A 21,186-nucleotide genomic window follows, 5' to 3' on the forward strand; every position below is an offset into this window, starting at 1 on the left:
GGGACAAGCTCTCTTCCTTTTCCCTTTGAGTAGCTAGTGTACCTCGCTACAAAAGCGCAGTGAACGCAGGTTGGGCATTCAGGGATTCCAAAGCAGCAAAAACAAAGTCTTCATATTATTCCTATTAATTACTATTATTACACTAATTCTAAGGCATCACTCTCCATACTACCTGGGAACTGTGACATAAATTTAGCACAAAATTAGCATACATTAGCTAAATTAATGTAACATACCATATGTGGCACAAAATAACATAACATAATGTGGCATAAATTACAATAATTTAACATTGACTCTCAGGACTTGATGAGACTGTAAATCTCCTTTAATAACTAGGATTAAAGAAAGATACATTAAAAAGTGGGTTCATTTTCCACGGGAACAGCGCTTGCAAATGCAGTATTTTGAAATACAGTTAATTTGCTAAAAGGTTTCATGCAATTTGCCACTTAATAGCACTGCCTTGCAATTACAACTTTTCCTTTCACCCACGGCACCTGCAGCCTTTCACAAACAGTAATTCACTTGCACTGTGCCCCTGTGAAGCCAATGAGCATTCACATCCTCAGGTTTTCCTCCTAATGAACCTGAGTCACCAAGAAATTAAACCATTTGGCCAAGCAGAGCAGTAGCAGGGCACATGTCTGAGAAATCCTGACTTCAGGTCCTTGCCCTAATCATCCATTAATAACCTGCTGCTGCTCCTACGTGCATCACTGATGAAAGTTCTTCCCAGCTCACTCTGCTCAAATATGAAACCCTAATTTCTGCACCTGGCCAAGGGCACGAGCACAGAAACCAAGGGCGGAGGCACTGCAGTGCAGCTCCCGTGTTTAATGCCCCAGTGCTGCACAACCAACTGTTCTTCCCCCTTCTATTTTCCTGCCATTTTTCCTCTTATCTCTGGCCATCCCAAGGAAGAAGTTAAAACTTCCCTCTCCGTGGTGTGTGTTTTGTTTGAGAAGGCATCCGGCTTTGACGGAAAGGGATGTTTTCAGTGCAATAGTCGTGCAGAGCTCAATTTCACTCCTGCTGAAACAAAGCTCCCTGCTAGCTGCTGATTTAAAGCTGACAGAAACCTCGTTCTCTCTGGTCCCCAACCACCTCCGCTGGATCCCAGACAATAACCCTACAGTATGGTGAGACTATTCACCTATTTCTTCCTCCCCATGTGGTCTACGTTTTGCTCAAATAATCAAAGAAACACCAGCAGCGCACAGAGCTTTATTGCAACTGCTGCACTCATGTCTACTGGGAAGAAAAACAATTGCAATTTCCCCTTCATGTAAAACATTTTGCTCCTGTTAATTCTGGAGAGCCATGCTCTCCTGTGCCTCCAGGGGGAAAGAGAGAGGAGAGAGAACCGAGACACTGTCCTTGAAGGATGCACTAGCAAGTATATTAGTCATAGAAAATCCATTACTCAAGATGATGAATGTCCTTTCCTGCTATGTTGCTGTTAGCTTCCAGAATTAAAACTCAGACACATGTTGGAGCTCTATAAGGACACTAATTTACATGACAAGAGCACAGATTACAAAACACGGCGTTTCACCGGATCGCAGAGTCGCTCTGGCAATTGGAGAACTGTCCCTTTCCAGCCTTTGCCACTATTAATCTTATAGAGTAACCTAAAACCCCCATTTGCATGCTGTGTGATGTGCTGAACTACGAGCCGTGTTGGAGCATCTCTACCAGCTTCTGTCTTTATCCCCCCTCTAAAACAGTGATTGTATTAACACATCTGTGCACAAGCCAAAGGGAAGGAGGGTGCATTTGGTTAAACCTCTCTGGAATGCCTATAGCAAGAGCAGAGAGAGAATTTGTTCATCACCAACAGTTCAGGTGTGCATGTGAGGTCAAAAAGCAAAGAGCTGCTTATGAGGAAGAGGAGCAGGAGCTGGCCTTTCCTGCCAGGCCCACCCTGGGCAGACAGGGCAGGAACCTCCAGCTCCAGACATACCCCACAGTTCCCAGCAGCACAACTCTAGCAGCATGAAGGCAAATCCTCAAACAGCCTTTGAGCTCAAGCCAACAGGTAGTGGAATTAGGGAGAATAGTTCAAGGTGAAGTTAATTGGGAGGAAACATGAGGTAAGCAAGTACCTTGCTCTCCAGGGGATTTTTATAGAGCTTTTGCATGTCCTAGGAATCTAGCTTGAGGGATGCAAACATGTCCCTGCCTGCAGTGCTCTGTCTGATCACAGCAAAGGCAGCTTCATTTCAGTTGCAGGAACAGTATCTGCTGAGAGAGAGGATGCAGTAGTGATTGCAGCTAAGAAACCTCCCCAGGAAGTCTGTTCTGAGACTATTTATGAAAGAGCAGCAATACTACAAAGCCAGAGACTGTCATTATTGTTCCCAAAATGAGAAAGTCCCTAAAGTCTTTTTCCTTCTTAATCCCCCTAAAGCAGCCCAACACTCCGGAGCACACTCACCCAGACTGAAGAACACCAGGGCTGCTCACCAAGCTGCTTTTGAAGGCTCTGAGCTCTGTCACCACCAGCTGTACCTCATTGCCTCCCAGCTGATAGAGCTCTCAACAACTCAGCAGGGCATTTGTTCTTAAAGTCTCCAGCACCTCCTTCTGTTGCTGGTCTGGTTTTGGGACATGTGGTAGCATCTTCCATCCCTTTCTAAAGAAAGATCTTGCTTTTCTAGGAGCGAGGGGACAAACAATCACTCACAGGCACAAAGAAGTGGCTGTTACAATCATTCACTTCAAAAACTTATCTATACCCTGCTTGAGTAGGGAGAGGTTGGGGCAGGAGCTTGAAAATAGCTCTATCTAAAGGCAATAAGGCCAGAAGTGATCTTGCAAGAGTCACCTAGTCCCTGTCCTTGTGCAGGATCAACTCCACCTCTGCTGCTCCAAGCGATCCTGGTGGTGGTCAGCATCACCTTGAGGTACAGGGCCATGGACGATGGTGGGAGCGAGTCTCATGTGCTGGTGAGCCTCTGCCATAGCCAGGACTCTGTTCTTCTCTATGCGTGAGTATGGAGCAACAGGAGCATCCCAGCAGCCTCGCTGATGAAGGAGGTGGTGTGGGCACACGGCTGCTCACATCCTCCTGGTATGACTTCTTATGGAGAGGGCTGTTCACGGAATGTCAGGTCAAAGAGGCTGCGTAAGGCACCTGCTTACAACTCCCATTGCTGGAATAAGACCTTAGGAAGCATTCACGGCTAGCAACATTGCACCAGATTAGTATTCCTACGGAAATTTCCCTTTCCTTATGGAAAAATATCCAATGAAATGTTCCAAGATGTCTGACATGCAGCTTTGCTGTTTTAATGGTTGTTTCACGTAAGCACATACAATGCTATGACAGAGTGCCAAAAAGCAGAAGCATTGGAATTTTCTATGGTACAAAAATTTTAAGTTTTGCTCATTTCCAATTACTAGTCAGTTCAACATTATAAATCAGGTTTTAAAGCTGTAGAGAAGGTGATGAAAGAATATTAATGATATCCTTGAATGGGCAGTAAGATACACTGATGTGCTTAATAAATTGTAGCTGCTTTTTTCACCATTAGGTTATTGGATGGATACAAACTCATCTATGAGATGATTTTTTGTTGTGCTTCCCTGGAACAGGTGGAGGAGAAAGGTTAAAATCAAAGACTAACTGTATTGAAAGGAGAATATGAAACCCTATAGTGATTCATCAATTTAAAACAATGCAGAAGGCAATAGCAGGAGCTATTATAAACACAGGAAGGGTAGCATAAAACCTCAGAATTATTCATCAGTCCCCAACCCAGGCCTCTGCTTGTGCCTTTTATCTTGCAAATAAGATGTCAGATCTCAGAAAGCTTAATTCAGTCTCTGCTTCCCCAATTTGGTGGACCATACATAATGATTTGCCATTAAGTATCCCACATTCACAAATTTCTACATTTATCAGCTCCATTTTAAGACATCACGGCTGTCTTTTTATGTCAGCAGGAGATATGACAGAGCTCTTTGATAAAGAGAACTGACTATAAAAGGTGCTAATAAAGAAATCAATCTAACATTACAGCACATATTGAGAATTAATTCTACCTATTCCCCCCCGACCCCGCCAAGCAATAGACAGCACCTAATAACAGCAGGATCATCTGAAGAAGTGTATCCCTTGATTTAAAAACTGATGTGCATCAAGGCAATGGGATTAAAAATGAATTGCCCTTCCTAATAGCTTCCTACCAGCATCTCTCATCGTCAGTGCTTCCCAAACAGAATACAAAGACTCAGCCCAAAATTAGCCCATTTCATTTTAAGACTCTTCTTAACGGGCTTCTGAATGAATTCTTGCTATTTTCCAATATAATCTTAGAATTAAATATCAGCTAATTTTTTTGTATACTGGTAGTGCACAACGGGTTCCTTACTTAGCAACAGCAACTTGCATATTAAAACACAGTGAATTCTTACGGGGAAATTGGACTCCAGGCATTTTCTTGGCTCCATTAGCAAAGAACAACAGTAAAACGCTCTCTCTAGACCAAGGCGCAGGGCACGTGGGGCAGAGCCTTATCTTGTACGAGCTGTCGCGGCTGCCTGGCAGCAGAAAATGACCCCCCTCCACCACTGATAGACGCCTCCATCTCCCATAACACGGGTTAAGCCGTTTGCCCAAGGTCAAGGGGAAACCAGCGGCAGACAGGTCTGCTGGCTGCACAGTTCTCAAATTTATGTTCCTGTATATTCCAGCGTGAGCTCTCAGTTGATGTGCGTGCCCCATTTTTAACTGCAGGCTCGACACCGCTCTGTTTTGCCAGTGTACAAATCTGTCAAGGGTGCTAGCTGAGAAAGTACATAAAAGCATTCCCCCCCCCCATTTACTTGAGCCTGAGAGTTTTACATACCCAAAGAGAAATAAAGATGATGATGAGTCTTTGATAATCCCTGGCATACCTTGTGCAAAGATCACTTCCTTCCTTCGGGGTGTCACAACCCAGCTCGTGATGTTCTGCCTGCCACCCAGCCGGCGGGAAGGAGCTGCCTTCGCTCCGCGGCACCGACGTCTAGCGAGCGGTGCAGAGGCAGCTCTGCACCTGCAGATCGACACGAGGCTTTTCCTCTCCACCGGGCTGGGCAGAGCCGTAGCTCCCGCCGCCCGCGGGCGGCTCGGTCCCGGGCAGGGGCAAATGCTGCAGCCCGTGCACCACGCCGCACAGTTGTGCCTTCACAGGTACAGGCACATGCCAACCTCACCGTGCAAAAGACAGCTGGCAAGAAAGACCTGGCTTGGACCCGACACACTGCTCCAGCTCCAGATCTCCTCGTTCCAGGTGCAGTTTGGGAGTAGAGAGTCATCTGCTTACGAAGAACATCCCCTGGGAATAAGAGAAGGGGAGAAAATATTAACAGAGCTCATTTCAACTTCCATCTTCAAGGGAGTTTATTAATCAACAGTGAGGAAAAATATTCACCTTCCAATTATGACAAATACCTTGAAGGCATAGTGTCCTTTTAAACAAACATTAGATGCCTTATTAAGTCTAAATTAAATGCTCACAAAGGGCCGTTTATTGACAAAAACATTTCCAAAAGCAATGAGCAGGTCACCTCTCTGGTGCATTATTGCTTGACCTTGGCGTCCCTGAAATGCAATCCTAGACCGTGCGCCGAGCGCTTGGCTGATGAATGGCTTTGAAGAAACGCTCTCGACCTTAGCAGGCACTCCAAAGTGAAGAACAGTTAACGATGAAAAGCTCCAGAAAGGGATTGTTTCAATTTCTAGCCATATGATGCAATTTTCAGGTCATTTCTCTGGGGAGGAGGGGGCCGTAAACACCACCACCACCAAGGAATGGAGAGAGGAGGTTTAGCTCAATATTTAAATGAAACATCATGCAGCAGCTGGGCGGGAAAGACATATTTCTGGTTAAGCAAGGCTGGTGGGGGATGAACGTATTTCCTAAGCCATCTCTAAATTCATTTTAGATGCAGTCTTTGAGACTTTCCTCAGAGCCTTTGCTGTGTGCATTTTTCCCAATGGTATTCTCACTGCCGTTCGCAGGTCATAGCATCCACTGAGCTGTCCTCTTGGTCTCCCAAGAAAATCCCCCTCCTCACCCTTCACCTCTGAGGACATCCTGCCCATATGGCTCACTGTCCCTCACGTGGAGCCACTCCTTGGTCCCTTTTTCCAAGCCACAGCATCAGCATTTGAAAGAACCAAACACCTATACTTGGAGCCTGCAATTGCTTCAGCTCCTGAAGCACTCACTTTTCTCCCATTCTGAAGGCAATAAAAGTAATGAGAAGAATGATTGTGCCATCTGCTCCTGAAGATTTTCACCTGCTCTGGCAAGGCAATTTGTTTTCTTGACTCTGTCAGACACCATCCCCTCGGCAGCACCAGACAAGCCCAGCAATCTGGGTGCCTTTCCAATCCCATATGGACTTTCCCTGGCACAGTGAGCTGTGCAAAAAATCTGCAAACTGAGGAAGAAACTTCAAGGTGCATCGCTTCATTTGGAGGGACAGAATAAGAGTAAAGCAATTGCTTCTGAATCAGAAGAGGAGATAAACTCCAGTGCAAAACTGGTTCATGTTTCAGAGTCAAGCTGAGACCAATTAGTCATGCCAGCCATTGAGCATGGGGTCATTATTGCCAAAAGACAAAAAGAAAAGTCAGACTGAGATTCACTTGGAAAGAGTGGCTGCAAGCATGGTGAAACCCCCATGGAGCGTGGCCTGCCAGCACCGCTGTAGAGTAAAGCTGTGAGTCCCCACAGAGTTGGGCTTAGTAATAGTGTAATTATTACAGTAATGGTAATTTGTGTGTATCTGGAGCACTTCTGTACTTGGGGTTCAAGTGCAGTTTGTGAGTGATAATGAAACGTCACAACTTGCCTTGTGAATATTAGTGCCACACATGTGACACGTGGGTAATCTCGGATACTGAGAGTTCGAGGACTCGCTTGAGATCAGAGACAGTGGTTTATCACGGAGTGACCCTTTGCATCTCCCACATTAGCTACCACCTCACGCTTCTTCATCCATCTCGGAGGAGATGAGTGATTTATTTTTCCCCCCTTCCTTGCCGCTGAGTGCTGGAAGATGTATTGGTTCAATCTGAAGGCACAGCAAACAGTCACAGGGTCTTGGTTCCAGAGGGATTTTTTGTTCTTTTTTATACTGGCTAATTACACTTAAACAAATTCTCATGGTTGAGCTTGTTGGGAAGTGTCAGCTCCCATTTTTGTCATCTGGCCTCACAACACTCTTCCTGGCTGAGTTTTCCTAACAGTTTTATTAACTTTTCTGGGCATTTTGCTTATGAAACAGTGAAACAAAGCAACAACATGCCCCTTTGCTTGAAGTTTCAGTTCAGCTGCACTTTAACTGGCCTACATCCCAAGTTTTGAAGTAACCCAGGCTCCATCCTGCATGCTCCTCTATGCCCATTCCTCAGAAAGCCAACCCTAGAGAGATGCAACATAACAGGTAGTATCTACGCATAGGATCAGCGAATCAAAGTGCCACATGTGCTTTGAAAAGGACTGAAAGGCAGAACTTCAAATCATCTTATTCATCAAGGCATGGGACCCCTCATGATGAGGAAGGCTGTAGAGTCTTTTGGAAAGTCATTCTCACTGCCTAACTGTGGGCAGCCAGCTTAGATGCCTCAGAGGAGGCTGTAGGCATCTCATCACAGAGCACAGCACTTTGACAGAAGTATATAGCTCCAGAGGGCTATTCTGAGCCACCAGAGACAGGGTAGAAGGACCTTGAAAAATCATTGAGTCCATTTCCCTGCCTCCAGGCAAGATCAGCTCCACCTAAACCACTCCTGACAGATGTTCATCTGTTCTCTCCTCCAGAATTTCTTCTGCAGCTATTTTAAGCCCATCACTTATTGTGAGAGCAGTGAATTTGGGGGCGGGGGGGAAAGCAGTCTCTTCCACTCCGTGGCAAACAAATATATTTGGTGAAGTATCTTTCTGATCAGACTTTCTCCTATGGAACAAACAAATCCAATTCTTACTGCTTTCTTCTATGGAGGTAATTTCTGGACCCCAGCCCTACTTTCTGCCCCCCCATCCATTTCTAGCACCTGCTCCCTACTTTGGGTGCTCTTGACTTACCCACAAGAGGTGCCTGTTTTTCTTGCCATGCCTTCCAACCATATATATTCAAGTAAGGGTCTTTAAATAACACATTGCAACAATCCTCACTCAAGATTTATCTGTAATTGCTCAGTCTCATCCAACCAGGAAAAGGCCTGAAAAGCAGTGCTGGTTTTACCTCATGTGGTTCTCAGAGAGATGCGAGCAGAAATTACATGTGAGATTTCACTCTGATCATCATCCATATTTACCTCTGTCAGATAAGCAAAGACACTCCAGGGTCAGCATATTTAAATGAAAGATTTTAGTAATTTCTGGTAAGGGATACTAACTCCAGTCTCTCACAAGAGAGCCTTACCTCCAGGTAAGGGATGCTAGTGCCAGAATCTCGTAATAGAGCCATCACTTATCAAAATGTGCAACACAGCACATTTGTAACACAACAGAAACCTGAAGGTGAATGGAAGTCTCCCAAACTCTCTTCCTGGAGCACGTTTCTCATTAAACTCCTCTGCAGCTCCTAAGTCTGGGCCTACTATGAATTTGCTCCTTATCACAAGGAGAGCCAGCCATACAGTCTGATTTACACCCTCTGCCTCTAGGCAAAACCAACCACTTTATCACTTGCACCAGAAATGTTTCAAGGAGTCTTTCCTACATGTGGCCCTTCCTGACCCAACATGTGGCCTAAGATATTCAGACTCAAAAGTTTCTTCTTAATGACTATGATGAATAGGCTTCTCATTGTTTTTGGTCACAACACCTCCAGCTGGTAATGATAAAATGGGTGAGAAGGAATGATATCTGAGGGTAAGGCCATGGTACATCTCACAAGTCAGACTATGTGGAGCCAGGACAGCCAGTTTTGAATTGCAAATCTTCCAGCTCTGAGGCACGATGCAATCCATCTTGCAACAAAGTGAACCACAGCCTAGGCAGATGTTAAATTTCAGCCAAGCTGATTAAGCAGTACCAGTGCTAGGTGTGTAGGAGACCCACCTTTCATCACCGGACAGGACAGCTGGACTTCTCCAAAAGTGACTGTGAGCTCATTGCAGGTTCTCTCTGCCTTGAAAAAAGCAAGACAACAAATATTCCTGCTTCCAAACCCTTGCATATGCAGAAGCAAAGATAAGAATGTGGATCAGATGCCTCTGGGAAGGGGAAGCTGGGGGGGTCATCCTGCTGTGAGTAGAGGGGCTGGGTAGAGGAGCAGCTGTTACTGCAAACAAGCCACAAGAGCAGCCTTTGCCCTTGCAGGCACCTTCCTTCTCATCCCACAGCAGGGCTAAAGGCAGTTTGGGCCTGGGTGATGGTGACAGTGTCCCTGACCAAGGGTCAGACAGGGAAACCAGCTCACCTTGCTGCATAGGGAAGGCCAGTCCTTGATCACAGATCTAGACAACAAGAGCCATGCACGCCGGTTGTTCAACCAGCCAGTCTCTTCGGGAGAGAGCCCGTGACCTGAATCAGCCGGGCTTCCACCTTGGCTCAGAGAATCCCTGCACACTAGACTGTTAGAATAAATACAGCCACCATTGAAAATTTAGCCCTTTCTTGCTCCTGTATGTAGAAAGCCCCAATCTGTAGACGGTGCTCACAGACCTATCAAGAGAGGAATCAGGAGCAGGACATAAGCAACAGCGCGTGGCCTCCGTGGCTGCAATTTGCCAAAGAAAGGGTCTGATTTCAGGAGCAGAGCTGTGGAGAGCATCTGTCTAAAGCTTTGTTTCAGCTGCTGAAAATATGCAAGAGCTGGATCTGTCCTGCATGTTTTTCCCTTTACAAGGCAAAAATCCTCCTGTTAATGGCTTGTAATCTCTCTGGCATTCCTAGGGGCAAACAGCCAGGGCAAGTCTCAAAGGGTGAAGGAGCTGACTTCCACTGCTTTTATTCTTGCAGATGGGAAACATTAGCACTGACAACCTGAGATGTACAGTACGTTTTACTCCAGAAGAGAGAAGATGGTGCTGCAGAAACAGCACCGCTAAGTGGGGTTTACACCCAAAGGCTGAGTGCCGAGCAGGGAGGGAAGGTTGTCCTTGTGCTCCTGAGCATCCCCAGGCAGCAGCCTGACACAGCTCTGTGCCATCTCATTCAAACTATCCCCTTTGCCACCTCCCTCGTGCCACCCCTGGCCTCAGCAAGATGACATCTCTTACCTGCCCAGCACAGCCTTGCTCTTGGGGGCTGCAGTAATCAGGCTGCGGGGCTGGGCCGTTTCTGCACAGAAGGATGAGTGAGGAGTAGTCTACTCTAGCAAGATACGGAGGCAGACGTTTGGATGGTATCCAGGTTTTTATTAATAGCCCAGGCTGGAGGAAGCGAAAGCTGTTCCTCCTTTCACACAAAGTACTGAGAAGGAGACGCTTCTGTTTAAGCCTTCTGCAGCCTAGAGGCTCCTGCTGCCCTGAAGGGTTTCTTGGGGGTGTATTTGCAGGTCAGCAGGAAGGCGCAGGGTGGCGGGGACTGAGCGCGGTTGGGCACACATGTAAAATTCCTTTTTCATTTATGTATATATGTAGGTGTAACTGGGAAGAGGGGAAAAATTTGCTGTTTACTTACTAATTCATTTTTAATCCTGGCTTATGGAGACACCCAATTCGTGGGACAGCGATAGGTGAAGCAGAAGAACCACAAAATTCAGAACAGGCTTGGCATTTTTAGGCCTGAAAGCATGGTTATAATCCCTGCTCTGTCCACAGGGGCCCAGCACATGGTCCAGGAGGGAGGCTTCATCTCCAAAGACTGCTCTGCATACATTTCCCCAGAGGAACCACAGCACCACGACTTTAGCATCTGAGCTTCAGCCAGGGTAAGCATCACCAGTCTGTCTATTTTAGGGAAACCCAAGACACCCAAAAGCCTCCAAAAGAAAATCTCTAACAAATTACTAGCAGTATGAAGCTGCTAATAAAAAGGAAAGGATTTGGGGATTATTAGAAACATTAGCAGCCGCAGAGAGGTAGAGGATGAAGACATGCAGCCCAGCCTCTGCAGGTGATATATTTTTAGGGCTCTTTACCTCTTCTTCACAGAAGCTGGCAGTAGGGCTCTAGACTACCGCAGCTGACACACTGAATTTGCATTTCAGGAAGCCTTCAGAGAGGACAGCTCATGACAGCTCTGCCTTTTCTTCAGCTACAACGCAAGCCAAGGAGATCTCGAGAAGCCTCGAGGGCACAGCAAGAGGGCAAACACACTCCCAGGGAAGGCATCAGCCACCAGCCCAGGACAGGCAAGCTCACCTTCACTCCACAGAAAGCTTGCACGGTTTGTCTTCAAGTAGCATAAATAAATCTGACACTAGTCAGGAGGCATCCTACCTTCGAGAGATGTCACGCTCATCCCGGGAGCGACGTATCAGCTTTCCTCCATCAGGCGCTTGTGTTTCTCATGGCAGGAACACCAGCAGTTCAGAGGCTCCTTTCACAAGCTGGAAGCCAGCAGAGATGAGGCCCTGGGAGGGTATGGGCACCGTCGTGCCCCTCCTCGCTGCCTGGCTCCTGTGCCAGGAGGTGGCTGAGCGCTTTTGTGGGCTGAGATTTAATTTGCCCTGCGAGGTGAGTGGCGGTGGGGAGGGGAAAATCAACTCTTTCTCCCCTCAGTAACCTTATATGATTAACCAGTTTGAATTTTCTTAATGTTATAACTCTTTCCACCAATACTTAATGAATTCTTGCTCCGAGGAGGCTTTCCCATCCAAACAGCATTTAATCTAGGTTTTAATAAAGTCTTTCCAACAGCTACTGCCTCATCTTTATGTTGCAATTCCAGCAGTGGCCGTGGGTAGCCTTCCCCTGCCAATGCACACCAAGGCCAAACACCAGAAACTCTGGATTTTATTGAGAGAATAACTGGCCTCAGCCAGACAGAGCCCCAGATCGCCCAGGTATCAGTGTGCGAGCAAGCAGCTCTGCTTGCAAGGTGCTTGTAAGGAGCACACAGAATGGCCGTTTTTCAGATTTTGTTTTTCAGAAACAGGAGTACATTTTCCGCACTTGAGTGCCCACGCTATTTGTGACCCTCTGAACCAAGCCTCAGGTCCAGGAGACAGAAATTACGATGGAGAGTGCTTGAAAGCATCACTCACTGGGCTGGGAAGGGCACGCTGCCATTCCTTCTGCTGGCCCTCAAGATCATAAAACGGGAGGGGGGAAGAGAAAAAAGCTTCTAGTAGTCATTAAACAGCCTTTTGAGTTTATTCTCACCAGCCAGCATCTGTGCTTAGAACAAATCCCTGTCCAAATACAAGGGAGATGTTTGGCTTATAGGGTTGTTAAAATGATAGAGAGCCAGACAGTTCAAATGATACTGCTGTATGTGATTGTAATACTCAAGGAATCTTCTTCAGTCACTGTTACAGGCTTTTATACCTGTGATTCCTTGCCTATCCCCTGACTTTTGCATGACACATGCACAGAGTTTACCTCTGAGGCAAAGTCCTGGCATCCCCAGGAAGCATCTCCTGTTGCAAGAGACCCCAGGGCATATCTGGAGCATCGCTGCAGTCGGTGTGTCGTGGTATTGATTCAGTTTTGCACCACACTTTCATTCAAAGTGAGACCCAGAAACAGTCGCGTAGATGGAGCGTGCCCTAACCTGCAGCCTGGATGTGCCCAGCTCCCAGCACAGACCTGAGGCGACACCTCTTCCACCAGTTCCCACCGAATGCAAACCTGCTTGGCTGAAGCCACTATTTCAAAGAACAAAACCTGGCCCCCAAACTGGCTCTCCGAAAGGCTCACGCGCGCCCTGCGGCAGCACAGCCTCTGCAGTCCTGCACCTTCGACGGTCCTGCCGGTACCAGTAAACGAGATCCACCATAAGCAGTGAGATGGCTCTTCACTGCTCTCGCCCACCCGGCTCCAAGGCCCCGACGGTCACCCACGCTCAAGATTTACTGTTTGGACCTTTCATCTAAACCCTCCCTGTCTGCACACGTCGTTCGATCCTCCAGCACTGCAGTGCACCAGGCACATTCGCACGTGCCTCTTTCTTCGACATTGCACCAAAATGATTCAGTCCCCTGGTTTTTACTTAAGAGGTAGTTATGACAGCCATGGTATTACATATTTTCCCCTGCTTCCAGAGGCCTACACCTCTGCTGTCTTCTAACAGGCTTGTACACTTCCTTTTCACGAAATGAAGTAGTCTGCTTTTCTACCCCGATAAAATAACCCATATTAAATAAGGAAAAGGCATCACTGGATCAGATCAATCGGTAATACATGTGACTGTTTTAAGATGTACGACTAGTTTTTAAGTTACAAAAAGCAAATCCAGCAGTTAGAATAAAATCAGCAAGTTATGCCTGCGAACGCGTGTTCAAACCCACTAATTCTGCAATTACATTTTGAAATCTGGCAAGAGTGGGAGGAAGTGGGTGCTTAGGACAAGCACATGTTGGGGCTATGGGATCCCAGGAAAATCTTGCAGAAAAAAAAACCCAGAAAAACAAGAAACCAAATGACTCAAACTGAAGTATTGCAGCACTCCAGTCCAAATCCATGCTGAATCACAAGTGCAACGAGCACAGGGCAACTGCAACGGCTATGAGGGCCAGCGCAGAGAAATTGCTCTGCAGTTCCCTTAAAGACGGAGCTGCTGCAGTTGCAGGAAAGGTCTCTTTGGTGAGACTGTAGCAGAAAGAATATAACCCAGGAGGTTACCTGAAGCATTATATTGGATAGTTTGGAAAAATCAATGACTTCTTCTCTGGAATTATCCCATTGCTAGAAGTGCAAAGGTCCTGAGGTTGTTACTATTAAATATGTGCTGGAAAGTAGCACAACTAGAACGAGTGAATCATGCAAGCCAGGAGAGAGAGGCAGAGAGGGAAAGGCGCAGGGAACTGTCTATTAATTCTTGCCTGTACTGTCATTGGCTTTAATCAGCACTAATAATGCCTCACTGTCAGGAGCATTTCCATTCACCCACTAATTTTAAATAATTATTATAATAAGAATTCTGTTATAAAATACTAGAAACAGCATCCCTGTCGCTAAAGCCATACCTAGTAATTGAAACACAAACCTGCAAAGGGTCTAGCAGACACACTCTCGAAAGAACATTAACTACCACGCGGCAAAGTCCTTAACTTGTCATAATATATTAGGCATTTCATTACACACACTGCCAAAGCTGCAAACACCCAGCAACAAAGTTATGGCACGGGAAGGGAAGAACAAAAAAGGTCCAACTTCTTCTGTAGCTAACAAGATCTGTCTCAGCGCTGTCCTGCCATTGCTCAGATCAAATGTTCACGTAGGACTATTGCAGGCACCGTTTCCCCTTCAAGCCTTACGCACATCACCAGCAAAGACAGCTCCTGGCACCATACCTGCGCTAATTTTCTGCATCGATGTCTCTCTCATTATATGAATTCCATCTCGTGGTGAAACTAGGATATTTTTTTCCTTTAAAGCCACTGCCGCCGTAACACGGCGGTAAGATTCATGGCACTGCAGACCGCGTGCCAGGATCAGAGTAGAAGTGTAAATCTAATTAAGACAGAGAAAGAAAGTCTGTAATCTCCCTGGTCAATTAATCAATTTTTCAATTAGATAACGCGCTGATGGGTGGGCATGCAGCGGGGTAGCTGGACGGGCTGGGGAAATGAAGTATGAGCTCAAGGCTCGTGTTCATTAACCGAGTCGATCGCCCAGCTGCCGCACAAGCGAGACCCCGGAATCCGCCGTCCTGCTCCCCGGCGGCAGCTTCCTGCAGCCCTTTAACAGGCTTACGGATATTTCCCAGGCACTTGGCTGTAATGCAAAGAAAATGATGGTGCGGAAAAAGCACGGCATTGCCCGGGAGCGGCTCGTACTTGCTGGCCTCGCGGGCAACCGTCGTCCCACCCCTACGTAGAACCCGCAAAAATACGTCAAAGCAAAGACGACAGAATCCAGACTCGGTTTGTTTTTAGCCTTTCTACATCCTCATTTCTGCTCATTTCAAAAGAGCTGCCGTTTACGTCCTACAAGCTTTTCCTTTTCCTCTGTGTTTTACTGGCCTCAAAAGTGGAGACTTCTAGCTACAGTTTAAATTTATTATTGATAATAAAATAAATAAGCAGTCATTGCAAAAAGCCCTAAAACACTTTCATGTGTAATTTAAATGCACCAGAATAAAATTTGGAATAATCTCATGCATAGATGCAGGAACCAAGATCACGTAAAACAACATCAGCAAATTATCTAGTTGCCAACGCAACTTTCTGGTAATAAAAGGCAGCTCAGGACAATTTACCATTGTTTAATCTAATTTATTTATTTGCATGTAATAGCAGTATAGCCCTAGGAGAAATATAGAAGGGGAAATAATTGGAGTTGATTTATTTGTATTTGCTTGCTCTGAATTGGAACAGAGAGTTGAAAAAGGTGGAATATTTTACAGAAGATCATTCCAGAAAAAAAAAAAAAGTCTGAGGGAGACAGTTTTTGGCTTGCAAGTTGTCCACCTGGCTGGTTCTCCTGGAGGCAGAAAGCAAAACCAGCAGCAGCCATCCCCAAAAGCACTGGAAAACTGTTGTTACATTTTCCTAGTGCAAATAGTCATTCTTTTATTCAATAAATCCATTTTTTGCTGCTGAAAGTTATGTTTTTTGCAGGAAGGCTATCTTCTCGTTAAAATGCCAAAGCAATCTGGAAATAATCGAGCAGGCCCTGCTAGTGAAGAGTTTGAAAAGGAAGAAAGTCCTAAGGCTATCTGGAAACATGTGGAGACTTCTAGGGGAAAGAAAATGCATAATTTCAGAGGTTAAAAGGAGAACATTGGCTTCCCAGCCCACCTGAAGTGTTTTGGGGGCATGCAGAGAGGACAGCTCCCTTCACCTGCTGTAGGCTCAACAGGAAAACTAAAGGTTTGGGGAGAAAAAAAACAAAAAAGCTCATTTTGTGCCAGATTTGATGCATTAAAGATGTCTGCATGCACAAAAAGCGGAGAAAAGGTATGTGAGCTTCTGGCAGAGCATCTGCCCCTATGTATATGTATATGTACACAAAATAGGACTTCAGAAGAGGAACTCTGCTTTTATCTAGAAAGAAGCCATCTTTAAAAATTTTGGGTTATAGCTTGGCAAAATGATTCCTACCAAGTTTCTCGCTGCAGCATCTTGCTGTAGAGGGCTGTTTCCTAGCACCTGAGCTGAACTGGCTGCTGCCAGGCCCAGCAGCAGCCGAGCAGAGGGGCCCGCTGGAGCTGGAGCTCCAGCTCCTCCTCCTCCTCCTCCTCCTTCTCCCCAGGGAGAGCTGCTGCCAGCTGCTGCTGCCTCAGCCCTGAGCACTCCTGGGCCCGATTCCTCTGCCACGGCCAGATCTGCATGCACCTGTGCATAGCAAAATAGGACTTTAGAAGAGGAATTTTACTTCTATCTAGATAGAAGCAATCCTAAAAAATATAACTACACCTGATAATTGCTAATTATTTTGTTAAAGTCTTGCCTTATTGCTCATACGAGGCAGATTTCAAACCAGAAGCAGTTTTCTCACCTAATTCCCATGCCCCTGCTTTATTCTGCCCCAGGTTGGGTCCCAGCAAAGGAAAGGACCAGAACAGGTTTGCTCTCCTTGGCTGATGGCCCTCTCTGGGACAGCAGGCAGCTTCACTCCAGGTTCCCTTTAGCCACCCTGCAGTGCATTTAGGAGCTTTATGCTGTGAGCCCTTCCAGTAAGGAAAGGGCTTCAGCAAGCCCTTGTTGCCTTCCTTTGCTATCCATTTATGTTTCTACACCAAAGCACTCTACTCACAGCCCCCTTCTCGAGGCGGGTCAGAACTGCCCCTTTGGCTGTATCCCAAACTCGCACGCACAGGCTGCACCATGCAGGCTGAAGCCAACTCCAGGCTGCAAGTAGGGTTGATCTCCAGTCTGCCTACAGCTGAGCAGAGCAGAAACAAGGGACCCAGGGCCCACAGGGCTTCTCAGCCTCCTGTGAGGCAGTGGAAAGCACCTAGCATTTTGCTAGCACTAGATCCTGCCACCCCCCCCCCCCCCCTTTTTTTGGCAAGACTGGGAAGAAACTTCATTGCCAGACTGCCAAGACTGAGATTGCAATTAATGATTTAATTTGTGTATGGCTTCACAGATTGCTTGGGTCTAATTATTCCACTAGATGGATCCAAACCATTCTCTGTGCCGTGTGCCCTATGCTACAGAGGGCAAACGGAGACTCCCTTGGGAAAGGCTGAGTAGTTGCGGCTCTGGGCTTCTCGAGCAGAGAGATCTCAGCTACACGTTTCAGCTCCGAGTAGTCCTAGTGTGTGGGATCAGGACATCTTAAAAAGCCAGAGTTGTGTTACAGTTTCTTCTTTGGTCCCATACCAGCATCTTATCTATAGGGAAATATTCCCTTTTGGTTCTTTGTTTTAATTAAACGGGCGTTACAGCAATCGATTTAAGTAAAACCCTAGCAGGAGACCACACTCCTGCTCCACGGTAGGCTGCGCCGTTGGGCGGCCACCACGGGGTACGCCTGGGGCTGCCTCTTGCCTGCACTTTATGGAGCAGAGCGGTCACGAGCAGCGGCCGAAGAGAAAGAGGAAGCCAAGCTCGGCCGTCTGCCCCGTTGCCCTGGCCTCATCTCTGCCTTTCCCACGAATGACTGGCGGTTCTGTAAGGCGGGTGCGCACCTGAAACAGGACAGCTCTCCGGGCTGCTGTTGAGCGCAGGTGAACTGCCCTGTTGGTGTTTCTGGCCCCCACCCAGCCAGGAGCTGCAGATGGCATGCCGCTTCAATATTTTACTAACCTCTGCCGCTGTCTGAAATCCCCAAGCAGTTTAATTTCTGCTTTCCTAAGTGTACTGAAATGGAAAGTTTAGCCAGAGTGATTTTCAACCAAGATGACTCAAGACAGAGTCCTCAACTGAACTCACTTTACTTTCCAATGGCAAAGCCATTTTAGGCTCTTTTTACTTCCAAGCACAGATGAAATCAGAAGGACTATGTCCTCAGATGGTTCAGCTAAGCCCTTGATCTCTGCTAGCTGGGCACCTGGCCCCAAAGTCGGGAGATGGCCAAACCCTTGCCAAACATGACCACATGCAAACATGCAGCACCACGCTTGGGATGCCCTACATCCTTGCAGGATGCAGGGCTTTACTTGCAAATTAACGCTCAGGTGCTTTCAAGTCTCTTAGAAAAGTCACTGAAAAAACAGAAGTGTTTTCCTCCAAATCCTTGCAGAAAAGCCATCCACTACAGCTGTTGTGTAATACTATGTCCTGAGCAGGAGCTACAGTAATTATAAGGCAGTTAAGAGCAAGCGAGGGTTTAATCCCCGTGACCCTGGGTATTAAAAGCCAATTGAGTCCTGTTTGAAACAGGCTGTCGCTTGCAGCCTGACACAACACGGATGCATGGCCCTTCCTCCCTGCTCCCGTTCCCAGCCCTGATGGGCATCGAGTGGCTTTGCCTTTCCACCACGCAGGTGGGCAGTGCTCAGCCCGCCTAGACAGACATCAGCCCGCTTTCCCACTGGGGAGGCAACATTCACCTCTTCCTTGAGCTCCCGCAGCCCTGGTGGCTGACACCTGGTGGAAGGACAGATGATGGAGACAACTTTGGAGAGGCCTAGCTTATTCTCCACAACAGCCTCCACAAACAAAAAACAAAACCAGACTCTGCTAGCACAGATACCGATGAGCTGGTGCCCTTCAGACAAGGGCTTTGCACCCCTCTGCAGCACTGGCCTTCCATGTAGCAGGCACCAACAGCAGGGGCTGCTTCAGGGAAACTGAGGCAGAAAAGCAAAGCCATACAAGCAAGGTCACACAGGCAGCAAGGATGCCACATACTCACTCAGGTCCAGAGCAACTCAGTCAAGCCAACAAACAGCAACCATTGCCCTAAGCACAGGGCCAGGGCCAGGCACCAGCGCTCTGGTGGAGGCATGCTCCCAGCCACCTGAGCTGGGCCCCCTCCACTCAGGGGAGGGCCCTGCCCCACTGCTCAGGGGTGCTTCATAGCTTACTGCCAGCGAAAGCTAATTAGCCTGCTTTCTCACCAATTTCATTTTCACCCCTTTCTGCTTGCTAATCCCTTGGCCACCCAGCTTGTTCAATTAGCATCCTCTCTGCAGCAGGTGAGAGTGGAAGAGCAAGCCCTGCAAGCAGAGAGTTAACTCTTTCCTGAAAGTGAGCAGGAAAAGAAAGTGTGAGACCACAGCTAGGAATGTCCCCCTTTGTCTCCATGTCCCACGGCACGCTGTTTCTGCTACTAGATGTACAGCCTTGCTGACGGCACAGCTCAGATACGCTGCAGCTGGTGTAGACGCACTTCCCAACTGGCATGTGCTGCTCCAGGCAACACCTGTTTCCCTATAGATTCACCCCTCTTTCACCAACAGGAACAGTTATATGCTTTGCTGGGTTTGTGCTGTAACACACCCAAAGTTTGATCCAGAAGGAGCTGGAGAATTACCTGATCACGCAGTACCTGGCTTCCCTGAGATGACCAGACAGAGAAAGGAATTGCTCTCCTAGGTTTGCTTTGACCTTAGCAGCGTAAGCGTCCATGCAGTGCCTGCTCTTCAGCATTAATTCTGGGCTACGTGTATGCACGATTCATTACCGTGGTTCTGCTGATGAATGGTAATTCATTAAGCCCCTGTAACTCGATCTCCTGCAACCGTCTACCCACACCTTGAGCACTGCTAACAAGAAGAAATGTTGTCTCTGCAATTATGTCTTTTTACATCCATAGGGATGCTGTGGGGCTACTGAAACACCTTTATACATGATGTATATACATGTTTATGCATATAGCTTTATAGACCAAGCCTTTATCTCTTAAATTGGATGCTAAATTGTATAACACAAGGCACCCAGAACCCAAAACAACTGAATTCACTGTTTTTTCTTGAAAACCTTTGCTTATTGGTGTTTGTTAGTATATCTGCAGCGGCTCCTATCCTGAAGTTTCTGGTGGCTCAGAAACAGAGATGACAAGGCCACTAGTTAGTATTCACCCCGTAGCAGAGCAATCTGGATGGGTGTGCTGGAACCTGTCCTGCCTGTGTGCTGAGCCCTTGTGCAAGCACAACAGGTTGCATTAGCATTCCCGCGTGCCGTCGCTCCTCACAGCTTCCCTGCAGTAATTATCTCCAATCCAGAACTTATCAGCTAGTGGGTGACATGGCCCAAGACAAACACACAGCTGGAAATGCCCCAGTATGTCTGATTTCACCAACTTGCATTATAATCCTAAATCATACTGTATAACGGCTGTGTTTGTGCACTTCTGAAATATATTAACATCCGCTTCCTTGCCCGGTTCCAAGTATTAAAGGCACTGCTGGATTTGAACAGTAATCCTTGATGCAAAAGTGTAATCCAGGCAGGACTAGTACATGTGTGGATAGCTGGCCAAAAGACCAGATTAAAGGAAAAGCATCTGCCTTGGAAATTCTGTGCTGTTTAGTGCAAGGAAATGAAACAACTCAGTTAGCAGTTTGACTTTCATTTCGAACCAACCCAAATCCTGTTTCTCATCTTCTCCCTGATTTGGAGGGAGGATTATAGGGAGCCTTTTGGAAATGCCCTCCCTCCCCCCTGCGCGGGTGCTCACCCATGCCTCGACCTCTGCAGAGCCCCAGGTTTTGAGGAGAGTCCGTGAAACGTCCAAGTCACTTCTGAAACTGGAGCAGAAGCATCTAAACCCCTTGCTGGCACCTGGGGGGGCCGTGTGGAGCCCGTGCAGGATGGGGACCCCGCACAGCTCCGGGAGGACGGTTCCCCTTTTCTCCTTTTTTTCCCAGCCCTGCTCTTACATAGGCAGTAAGGAAAGGCACGGAGGACTGGGGGCTGTTAGCTGGCACTTCAAACCTCCTCCCGCGCTTCACACCGGCAGGAGGAGCGATGCTCGAGGCGCCTGGAGCGTGGCGAGGCTGCGGGAGCGAGCGGGACAGCTTTCAATTATCACGAGCCGCAGACGCGGTAATGAAAACGGCATCCTGCCGAGCGGCGGCCACCGCCAGCGAGGAGAGCGCTCTCGCGCACGCGGCAGCCCGTGCTTTCCGCCCCGCGTTGCTGCGTGTCCTGCTGCGCCAAACCAGCGTTAGGCTGCGGCTAGACAGGCACGAAAGGGAACAAACTCCTTGAGGCATAAGGAACATGACG

General features: G+C 47.4%; 2 long non-coding RNA genes across 2 annotated transcripts; one reads left to right on the plus strand and one right to left on the minus strand.

Annotated features, from left to right (window-relative positions):
* Nucleotides 1-2,402: 2,402 nt before the first annotated feature.
* On the minus strand, nt 2,403-9,135 carry LOC146584114 (uncharacterized). Its single transcript, XR_014898254.1, has 4 exons — nt 9,069-9,135; nt 5,234-5,327; nt 4,906-5,045; nt 2,403-3,098 (listed from the first exon to the last, which is right to left on the minus strand). It is a non-coding gene; the product is annotated as an uncharacterized LOC146584114 (long non-coding RNA).
* Nucleotides 9,136-10,424: 1,289 nt separating this feature from the next.
* On the plus strand, nt 10,425-11,725 carry LOC146584115 (uncharacterized). Its single transcript, XR_014898269.1, has 4 exons — nt 10,425-10,509; nt 10,775-10,884; nt 11,164-11,307; nt 11,473-11,725. It is a non-coding gene; the product is annotated as an uncharacterized LOC146584115 (long non-coding RNA).
* The last annotated feature ends 9,461 nt before the right edge of the window (nt 11,726-21,186 follow it).

The sequence above is a fragment of the Rhea americana genome, unplaced genomic scaffold, assembly GCF_003343005.1.
Source record: "Rhea americana isolate MKP2758 unplaced genomic scaffold, rheAme1 scaffold_97, whole genome shotgun sequence".
Taxonomy (NCBI): Eukaryota; Metazoa; Chordata; class Aves; order Rheiformes; family Rheidae; genus Rhea; species Rhea americana.